Genomic DNA, 11,334 nt, shown 5'->3' with positions numbered 1-11,334 from the left:
TTGCATATAAAACAAATATGAGCAGATGTCTGTAAACAATATATATATATATATATATATATATATATATATATATATATATATATATATGAACCTTGACATAGTACAGAAACTGACTTTTCCTCTATTTGTTGTCTGGTGATAGGCCCAGAAAAGCATCCTGCTTCTACCTAAAATATAGCTTGCTGCTAATGTTTACAGGCAAAAACATTATTTTGACACATATCATTTGAATTTGAAAATTCACAAAATTTAAATTGACAAATTGTGGCAATTGACCAAGTAACAGAATATATCAATGAACATTCCATACCCAAAGTTAAAAGATAAAAATGTTAATACTGAGTGCAAACATATCATGAAACCTTTGAGAGTAATGAGGAATATAATGGTACCAAAGACAATGACCACATCAGTGGTGATTAGGAGTGGACCAAAGAAAATGAAAATGGAGAAAGTCTCACAAATCCAGTGGGCTACGGCAAACATACCCATAATTACTAAGTTGCGATGGGCAAATTGAACCAAAGTGGGCTTTTCAACTACTTCGCAAACACAGTGAAGACTGGCCAGCTAGTGGAGATGTACCAGTGGGTATCCGTTATTCTCTTCAATAAAGTGTACAGAGACTTGCAAGAGCGACCTACAAGTTTCGCTGGGGAAGTGATAGTCCCTACTTATAAGCTATTCACCTGCGACCCAAGATCCCATCTAATGGAATCATAAGGAAGGAAAATACCCAGAAAAGTTTGATATGCCGAATGTTCAACAGAGAACAGTGCCCTTACAGCTGATGATGGCATTAACCTGGAGCACTCATCAATTCAATACCCCACCGTGGCTCATGCAGTGAGACTGGTTGGGAAGGGAGAAGGTAAACTTCAAAAGAGGTATGGAGTAACACTGCAGTTTAGAAAACCTAACTACAAAAGTCAGTTGGTGTATTCTGCTGTTACGTATGATGACCTCACACCTAAGTTTTTAGAACATTCCATCATCATTGATGGAAGAGAAAAACGTCATATTATAGCCAAGGCCAATTGGTTTAAACGCCTTGAAGATAGAATTAAATAATGTTTGGTAGAACTGTCGAAGTGTGGCACATAACCCTGTTTGAACAGGAGGGTCCTGCAACGTACCTTCCAGTACAAATAATTAAGTGCAAGTTTGTTTATGCAGTCGATTCTGTCATGGGAAAGGATGCTTTTGTTGTTTTCCCCGTGAGTACAGTACTTGTTGTGAGATATGATTCACAAAATTTAATTTGACAAATTGTGACAATTAACCAAGTAACAGAATATTTCAATGAACGTTTGACACCCAAAGGTTTTTGCGATGATTCTGTCATGGGAAAGGACCATTTGAAGATCGTACCTATCTGGTAGTTATCGATGCCCATACGATGCCCTCAAGTACTTCAGATAGAACTATAGCAGTGTTGTGCACTCTTTTTAATCGTACAGGTCTACCACAGATATTAGTTTCTGATAACGGTAGCCAGTTCACATCAGAAGAATTTCAAAATTTCATGAAGGAGAATGGTATTAACCATAAATTTAGCGCACCGTATCATCCAAGTACCAATGGTTTATAGGGGAAAGATTTGTTCAATCTCTTAAACGGGGATTACGTGCATCATGAAATGAAAAAGGGTCTGCACAATGCAAGCTAGATAGATTTATGTTTGCTTAAAGAAATGCAGCACATTCAGTCACTGGTGAAACTCCAGCAGTTATGTTCATGAAAAGACAGTTGCGCAATTGTTTAGATTGAGTGCGTCCCAATTGGAAAATGCATGTAAAAGAAAAGATTCACAAGCAAATTGAGTCAAATGATAGAGGAAGAAAACATAGTACTTTGAAAAGGGTGAAAAAGTACATGCTAAAGTCTAAAGAGGAAGTGAGAAATGGGTCAAAGGGGAAATCATACAGAAATAGAAGGTCCCCTGACATACCAGGTGAAAGTGAATGGAATGATCTGGAAAAGACATAGTGAACAGTTACATGTTAGAATGTCTAGTGGGGATGTTAAAAATGCTGAGAGGGAAGACAATTTTATTAAGGAGACGGGTGAAGAATCACGACAAAGCACATTTCAGTTTGGGAAGTACGATTCAGCATGTTTACCTAGAGCAAGTGAAAAGGTAGAGAAAACTGATTTCATGATCATTTTGGTAATTACAGGGCAGGGTCAGAAATGACCTGCCATGACACATCTCTAGCATTTTAAAACTGGACAGACAGGTCCATAATACTGTCTGGTCACAAAGTGAAGGGACATGATGTCGCCTTTAAAAGTACTTAATGAGTATCTCTTTAATCAAAGGAATGCCTTAGATATTCATGTATAATGTGTATGGTCAGTGCTACACTATATTAGTTTTTGCTCATGTGATAATCAAACGTGAAGCGCATTTGATCATTGATAGAATCAGAAATTCCGCAAAAACTCATCCCATTGAATTCCTGTTTACTCTGTGCCTCATCAACCAGGAGGTTGCACTCTCTCACCCAAAAGAAGACAAAAGATGAACATTATCGGGATGTAGTTGAAGATTTCTTAGGTAATTTTCTTGATATTGACTTATACAGTACAATTGGCAATGACACTAGACAGCTGCTAATAGTCAATGTAAATCTGCAGTGTGTGCATGTATACATGAAAAAAATAATAAAATTCTCGAAAGAAAAATCAGAACCAAACCAATAAAATGTATGTGACTGATTTATGGCTTCAGCCAGTTTGAGATACATATATGTTAACAGTTAGCCAAACTCTTCTGTGTGCCAAGAACTTAAGAAGAGGATGTTATACACAAACAGAAAGACTGGGGCATCTCCATCCAATAATAGTGGAAATGTTTCACACCTTGATGGATTTTCTGGAGGTTAATTGCTATAATCTAATTTTGAACCGTTAATTTGATTAAAATATTTAGCTATTTAACTTTAATGTATGATTGAAAACAATTTGAATATTGCATATTTTAAATGGTAACATTGAGGATGTTTTGGTAACATTTGATAACATTATGATATTAAATAAGTAAAGTATTTTATTTTTCAGAAGTTATTCAAAAGATTTTTTTCAACAGAATGTGGCCAAGATGCTACAACTCTAGCAAATATGAAACTGCTCATCCAAAGAACAAATGTAAATGGTCAAGTGAAAAGCAGGTTCGAGGTTAGTAAATGTAGTAATTTCATGAAAACTTTCCTTAAAATTTCTGAAATCACATCAGCATTAAGTAAAAGGCAAGGGTGTAGTCATGGACTTTCATTTATATGTACATTAATCAGAGGTATTTTTCAATAGATTTGTTATATATCACCCAATAAAAAGTTGAAGGGATATATTGGAATTAGCACAGTGCATTAACATTGCATCCATATTGCTTAAAATTGTACATCAAAGGTATCCTAAATCTTTTCTTTCAATTTCTTATATTTTATTATATATTTTAGGCACATGAAGATTTTGTACTACTAGTAGGGAAGGCGTATCTTCTGGTTCTTGCCATGAAATTGTTCAAAATGGAAAACACAGAGGATAGTCCTAAACATCATTTGCTTAAAAACAACACATAGTATATATGCAAAACAAACGAAAAGAGGAAATCTTTGATGCTCTAATGGAGGAGATCCTGAACTGTAGTTTAGCTCATTTTCAGCTTGATGTATATATGCCTTTTTCAAGATTTTATAGATTTACTAGTATTTCCATTTAATTAATTGATTACTAGAAATCTTATTCTTAACTATTTTTCCATGTAGGATGACGGAATAAATCTTAAGACAGTGGAGTTGGAGGTTTCGGTTTCACCTACAGGAACCACAGTGCATCTTACAAGCAAAATTGAGGGAAATGCCATCTCATTTCCATTATGTGTAAATAACAAAAGTTATGTCTTATCAATTCCCAAAGAGAACATTTGTACAAAGACTGGCTAGAGAGTATGCTTGCCAACTGAAAATGGAGTGATCAACATTACAGTAATGCAGTCTCCATCAGACGACTTGAACAACTATGTGCACAACTTTATGCAGTGGCATTGTTGTACTGAACTTCAAAGACATGATCAAAGAAGGAGACATTTATCGCACAAATGTGATACTAAAAATGATGATACCATTCTTTTATAGTCACAGTGCTCTATCGAAGTACTTTGTTGAATGCATAGATTATATTCTTAAAACTGAAGTGATGTTCTCACCAAGACTGTCAATGCGTGTGCGCTTATCATCTTATGTGAACCCAAAAAGGTAAGAAGCAAGGTAAGAATAAAGCTGCAGACATGGAGAAGGAAAATCAAGTCGGAGTATTAAAACATCTAATCAGGGGCTTAGGTGCAAACAAGACTGAACATGCCATAGTGACCATCTCAAAGGCAGTTCCTGTTATCAGTGATATTTCGGCCAACTTTGACAGAGCTTTGAAAATAAAAGAGAAAGGAACCAGTCATAAGAAAAGAGATGAAAAAACTGATCTTATTACCATGGTAAATGCCCTAAAACAGATGGACATACAGAGTTATGTTCCAGACAGAGAACTTTCAAAGTCAAGGTTACTGAAACACCATTTAAGTTTGACAAGAACATGTTCAAACTTAGTGTCTTTACAACTGCAAATTGCCTTAAGCTTGGGATACCAATCTCTGATTTGGACGAAGAGGAATCAGAGGGAGATGAGGATAATGGACAGTGATGTTTGATCAGCATATACGTACTTAACTGTTTAATTGTTTTGCACTTGTTTACTGGTACATTATACTTGTACATGTAAATACGTCTTCTAGATATGTATATGTTCACATATAAGTAAAGTGGAAAGTTTATTTGCATAGTGTTTCATTTATATGTCCTGCATGTATCAAATGATAAAAAAAAACTATATAAATTTGTAAGGGTATTGGCAAAAAATTTGTATGAAGTATAGCGGAGTCAGCCGAGGATTGCCGATTGTAGATTTCGAGATCAGTTGTTTCAAAAATCGTGCAGTACAGTGATGATTTTTTCACAGGTGATGATTTGGACGATATGCTGGCAGAGTATGATGTCATAGAATGAGGTGATGACCGAGGAAGGTAGCCATGAGTTTTTTCAGTCGGTGGAAGATGGCTTTCTACTGCACACCCCAGTGATAAATCATCAAGGAGAAGTGGAGAAAGAAAATGTCCCACCTGTGGCTCATGAAAATGACATGCCAGCACATTGCCTCAGTTTTCGGCCTTACAAGCTCAAGGTACCCTTACCGCTGGTAAGACCTCATAGCAGTATGCACAAAAACCTTGAGACACTTAATACCTGGAAATATCCATATTCTGACAATCTCTGTGAGTCCTCCATTGCACCTTGTGGTATGTAAGCAAATGGTATTTGGACCCCTGACCAATGTTCCGAAAACGGAACAATATTTCACCTACTCACATATGCAATTCGCAGGTTCATTCTTATATACGTGTTTTCTTCAATTAATATGCTAAGAGATGTAATAAATAACCTAATCATAGATATATTACATTTAAAAGTTTATGCATGGAAAAGGTTTTTAAGCAAAAATTACATAAGTCTGCGAAAGAGGGTACAGCGACTAAAATCCTACTATAAAAACGTACAGCATCAATCATCAAAAGGGACATCATGAGCAAAAGGAGCCTACACACCAGCAGATCTAGATCAAGGAAAAGAACACATATGTTGGTATTTAATTCAAATGTTTTGATGTTATTCTTAATTCCATTTAAGATATTGCCACCAAGCAGTACACTTGTGTCAAATACATCATTAATAGTTTTATTATTCATTGCAAATTTCAGGCAGTAACCAGCGATGGGAACTCTTTTACAGAGAGAGACGTGGCAGCTATACAACAGAGCCATTACAATAGCCTGTGCAGTATTTTATATGAGGAAAGTTTGCCTGCAAGAAAATCTATTTTTAAATTATTTAATAAAATTATCAGAAAAGAAACTACACAAATGGACAAGCAAAAAGATGACAAATTTACTATTGACAATGCTAACAAATTTGAGTGGGTTAAATACATGTCAAAAATTTAAAAAGCCATGCCACTTACTTTTGCCCTTTTGGAGACTTGAGGCAGCAGAAATAAACAAAAAAAAAAGAGTATGTAAAATCCTCTAAAATATTATCCATCTATCTATCACATCAAAATTTTCTTTATTTTTATAATTTTTCACTAACATAATTTTTATTCTAATTTTTATTATTTAAATACTTTTATTCATGTTTTTAATAGAGCGATTACACAGAAGCAAAAATGCCAAGTTGGAATGACCTGTGCCATTTTGAAAAATAGCCGTCACCCAAGTTGCCATAAATTTTTACAAACTTTTATGAGCATAGAAATGTGGAGATCAAGGTGCTCCCAAAGGATGATTGCAATTTAATGTTCAACAATATAAAATGCCCTCCAACAAAATTTAAAATATTTGTCTTTTTGTTTTCACATAAATAAAATTAGGGTTTTTTCCAAATTAAATGTTTTGAAAAGGCGTACACACATTATAGTAATCTATGTACATCTCCACCTGATTAAATGTTGATTTCCTTTGTAATATTCTAAATATGTATATTAATACATTATAATTTTATATTAGAAATTAACTGATAAATAAAATTTATGATGAACAGTTATTAACTCATATTTGCGTGTTTGTTTGTAGCTTTTTAGGTATTTCAATAACTTGGGACTCAGCTCAAGCAAATCAAGCGTTCTCAGGTTATGTGACACATTAGTACAAGCACAAAAAATGAAAATGTTACAGTGGCAGGAAGAAGTAAACGTAAATATTTTTTACAGTTGTTAAGACATTGAAAAGAAACTGTTTTATCTTACTTCTTAACTTAAATTTATAAATATTTATAAAAGATGTTATGCAATATTAAATACCAACATTCACTCAATCATTTTGCATACGCAAATACTACCAATTTTTACTTACTTTTTATTGTTTTTTTAAATATTTTAGAAATATGTAGCAGAAAAAGGGAATGCACTCTTAGATGAAGAATACACACCTGCCACAGGCTACAGTTGACTTTTGGGTTAGCATAATTTAACATACAATTTAATTGCTTCATGTTTTATGAAGAGAATACGATATATTTTGTACTTATGATATTAAAAAATAATGTCTAAATATAAGCGATATCCATGAGCAGTGGCAGATTTAGGGGGGGAGGTCCAATTTATGGTCCCTTTTTGAAATGACAATTTTGAGTAGTTGAATAATAGTTCCAAACCGTACCAAATGACACCGGTCGCCCTCTAAAATACCAAAATATTTAGGTGGACTTTCAGCAGGCCCCAAACCCCATGCCATGTGTCTTGTATCCGCCCCCTGCATTGTGTCAGTTACAATTAATTACCACTAATAATCATTTAATAACTTTCATTATTTAATTAACCATTTATTTCTTAGCAAGAGGATGATGATCCAGCACTATATTCAGATGAGGTGTCTGTGTCTACTTCTGAGAATGGTGAAAATGAAAATGGTAAAAGTTTAGTGATCCTGATAATAGTCCAAGTGTTGTCTGGCCTTTATCATGTTACAAAGACCGACAAAATAATGGATATCTATTATAAAGTATGATGAAGTTCCTGTCTTCTTGAAATAAAGAGGAAATAAATAATATGCATAAAATACATTTTTCCTTTAATAGTATATGTCACCGATTCCAATACATGTATGAGTATGAGCAGCATGGATGACATTGAAGAAGAAATAGATGGAGATGAAGATGAAGGTACTAAATAACATAGAAGGACAATTAAAGAACCACAAAAAGAATAGCCAGATTATAAGTAAATGAAATATGTTTAACGTGTAATTAGTGTGAAATAAATAAGATGTAGATATCATTATTGCACGTGCACGCGCAAGCATGTGTTAATATGTCATATTTAACAATATTTGATATATTTTCATATTTTTTATTTTTATATTTATATAGAAATTGATTTTACCAGTTAAAGGCTATGCCCTGGTGTGGGATAATGTACAGTAAGAGACAAAAAGAAGACATCATTGCAAGGATGAAAAAGACAATTTTCACATATGGGCATTGTGTTATGCAGTTAAAAACTGTATTAGGTTAGTTTTATTTATATGTGTCATTCAGTATAATAAAGTATAATGTCTTTAATAATTAGTAAGTGGTAGACCAATGCAATTTGGATCTTTAACACTGTTATAATCTGTAGTTTCATGCTTGACAAAATTCCTTTTATTTTCTGGATGATTTTTAATAATGCTGAGAAAATATTATATTTATTATTATTGCTATTATTATTATTGAAATCAGACAAATGATTGAAGTCTTATGATAATATACAATTGCATAATATATAAAATTTAAAACCTCATAGATAGCATCAATTTAAGTCGGATTTGTGATTAAAATAAAATGGTAAATTTCAATAGACCAAATTCATTTCAAGGGACATGTTTAAGTATCTTAACTGACAGTTTGAAATAAACAGTTTGTCTACAGCTTGCTGAATCGGGTCAAATAACTATACATAGCACAGTTTAAGCAGCAGCTAGTACATAACTGTTGAGCTGTTTCAAAAATCTAAGCCAGAAGCTAAGTCAGGAATGTTCTAAGAGGCAAGAAATCTGAAAACATTGATTTCTGGATTGAAAAGAAGACATTTTTTGGAAAATTAGAAAGAAAAATGAAGAGATAAAGAGACAGGATAAGAAGTGAGCATGTCAATCTTTTAATTTTGTATTTTCCTATAATTTACGTGCGTATCCTTAAGTGTTTCATGATTTCAGACATTTAGCACAAGAATTGGGGCTCTCCTGTACTGATGATCGCCTCTTATTTCAAAAACTTCTCAGCATAGTGTTTCAGCACTGCATGGTTGAAAGAGAGAGAGAGAGTGCAACTGTCACATCCTACACTGCAAAATTACGTATTCATTGACTGACAAAGAAGAGGAAACCCTGAGGTATGTGAGCCAGTATATGTGCCTTATGCCTTGCTCAGACAGTTTGCCCAAGACAGTGGTAAAATACACAAAACGTTCGCACAGGTTATGTCATTGTGGAATACCGCATCAAACCCATGTGCATCACTGGAGCCCACTAGAGCATGGATTGATCAGTTGAACAGAGGGGGACTGTTCTTAGTGAGTGATCAAGTGTACCTTTTTTTTCGGCAAGTAGAACTTGTGGTCAGGTCCATATTTAATAGGGATTTACTGAAATTGTATCAGGGAGAAGCAATTGCCAATGCCATTTTTCAAAAGTTGTTGGCTAGTGAGACAATTAAGAGAGCATGGTGCTCAATAGCGTCTCAGATAGAAAGTGATGGGACAAGTTTTTATTTATTCAAATGTACAATGCAAAAGTATGTTACCATCAAGGGCAATTCTTTTCCCGATCATGGAAGAAGCAATTAGACATGTTATTTTCAAAACAAGTTTCAAGAAAAGGTGAAAAAAGTTTGAGAGGCACTCTTAAAAAATAAAATGAAACTGTTTTAGCACAAATAGGAGATATACATATATTTTGTCATGTTACATAATAACCTCAGATACAAGGTGTGTTCACTCACTTTTAAATGCAAGGTCAGTGTTTGCAGTTTAAATATCATTGTTTCTCAAACGTGTAAAGGAGGGCAAAATTGTAGCTTTCTTTGGTCATTGCATTTTCAGCATTTTTTGTGGGCAGTGGTTTGATCATTGTAATTTTTGTTTGTATGTAGATAGTTGGAATTATAGCATATAATCAGAGAATGTGATGGAGAAGACATCAACAAATAAAATATCTATGTAAGTGGTAAAGTGTGCCCTGTCCATTACTGTGCAATTTTTTAAAAACGCTTTTGTAGAATTCTTTTATATTCAGATAGGAGGAAGAGTGGTAGATTTTGGGTATCACTTCTTTTAATTTTGCAACTTTGACTTTGCAATTGTAATTTTGAAAATACAGGCAGGATTTTAGCTTTCTTAAAGTTATTGCTATTTCAAAATGAGTTTTTTCTTCAAGCAGAGGTTGTATCTATGTCTATTTAGTTTGTTTGTAGATCTTTGAATTTTGGAATAAAGTCATAGAACATGATGATCTTATCAAGAGTTAAATGTCGGTTATAAACTTTTAGAGAATGAAAGATTCTCTAAACAAAATGCAAATGCCAATCTTTCAGTAAACAAAACTTGAACGATATGGTGGTCTTTTGCACTATAAAAGGTGAAAAGGTTGAACTTTTGGCAAATGAAAGTTCATGAAAAAGTGAATGGCGGTCTTTTGGTGAGATAAAGGTTGAAAAAAGGTGACCTTTTTCAGTCTGAAAGGTGAAAGAAGGTCAGAAAAAAGGTGTGATCAAAGATGAGGGTTCATATTCTGATAACATTTTGGAAGTAACTGAAAGGTGATAAAAGGTCTTTTTGTACAGTGATAACTGCAGCAAATGCATGCAACGAATAATTGGACATCCCCTTTGACCAACAGCAGCTGTCTTCAATTTTGAAGAAGCACTGTACGCTGCCATAGAAAGCGCAAAAACTGACTTTTCCTCTTTTTGTTGTCTGGTGATAGGCCCAGAAAAGCACCATGTTTCTATCTAAAATATACCTTGTTGCTATTATGATGGCCAAACCAACTAAAATTATATCGCGTTATCCAAGAACATTACAAAGTAAAGGCACAAACTTTACAGTGGCTTAGCTTGCCAGGACCTGGGCTTAGTGGACACGGAAAAAGAAATAACAGAAGAAACATGTCTCAGGATCAGTTTCATATGCTCATCGAGAATATCCACAGTCTGACAAAGCAGAGACAGATGGAGGCAGAGAGACAAGGCCTCCGATGGGCTGAAAAAAGAGAGAGACACTCTCTACAGGACTTGAAGGATCCGTTTCATCCTAAAGATGGAAAAGACCCATCGGAAACCCCGAGAGTGGATAGACCAAATGGAGCAGGCAATGGAGTTAGCTTTACTCTATCACTCCTTATAATGGTAATTGCCAAACAGGCATATTCAGCTGACATCCAACCGTTATCAGACGGACTGCTAATAACGGGACGTGAATCAATGAGAATCCAGGCAGTTGAATGGACCCTACTCATTGCTATCGACAGATCTACTTTCACCACTCCGATAGACAAAACTCTCACCATGCTACAAACACACATTTTAAAATTGTATCAAAACGGCCAAATTGAGGAAAAGGGCTTGATCCAGCTTGTTCTCTGTCTGCAGAAAGCAAGAAACTTGTTGTAAAAAATGACCAACGCCATCAATTATCATAGAAATTTACCTGAAATTGTGAGCACAAGCTTGGTTCGGAATGGAAAAT

At 34.4% G+C, this 11,334-nt stretch overlaps 1 pseudogene across 1 annotated transcript; it reads left to right on the top strand.

The window, feature by feature from the left end:
- The first annotated feature begins 86 nt into the window (after positions 1-86).
- LOC147764394 (uncharacterized) lies at positions 87-10,148 on the top strand (annotated as a pseudogene). Its single transcript, XR_015334038.1, has 8 exons — positions 87-2,887; positions 3,067-3,183; positions 3,465-3,713; positions 3,994-5,256; positions 5,816-6,805; positions 6,992-7,067; positions 7,689-7,772; positions 7,980-10,148. The product of XR_015334038.1 is annotated as an uncharacterized LOC147764394 (transcript).
- Positions 10,149-11,334: the final 1,186 nt, after the last annotated feature.

This window comes from Lingula anatina, chromosome 1 (genome assembly GCF_051362555.1).
Source record: "Lingula anatina isolate TDL-2025a chromosome 1, LinAna3.0, whole genome shotgun sequence".
NCBI classification, from domain to species: Eukaryota; Metazoa; Brachiopoda; class Lingulata; order Lingulida; family Lingulidae; genus Lingula; species Lingula anatina.
The sequence above is the reverse complement of the archived record's forward strand: the minus strand, read 5'-3'. Positions and strand labels throughout refer to the sequence as shown.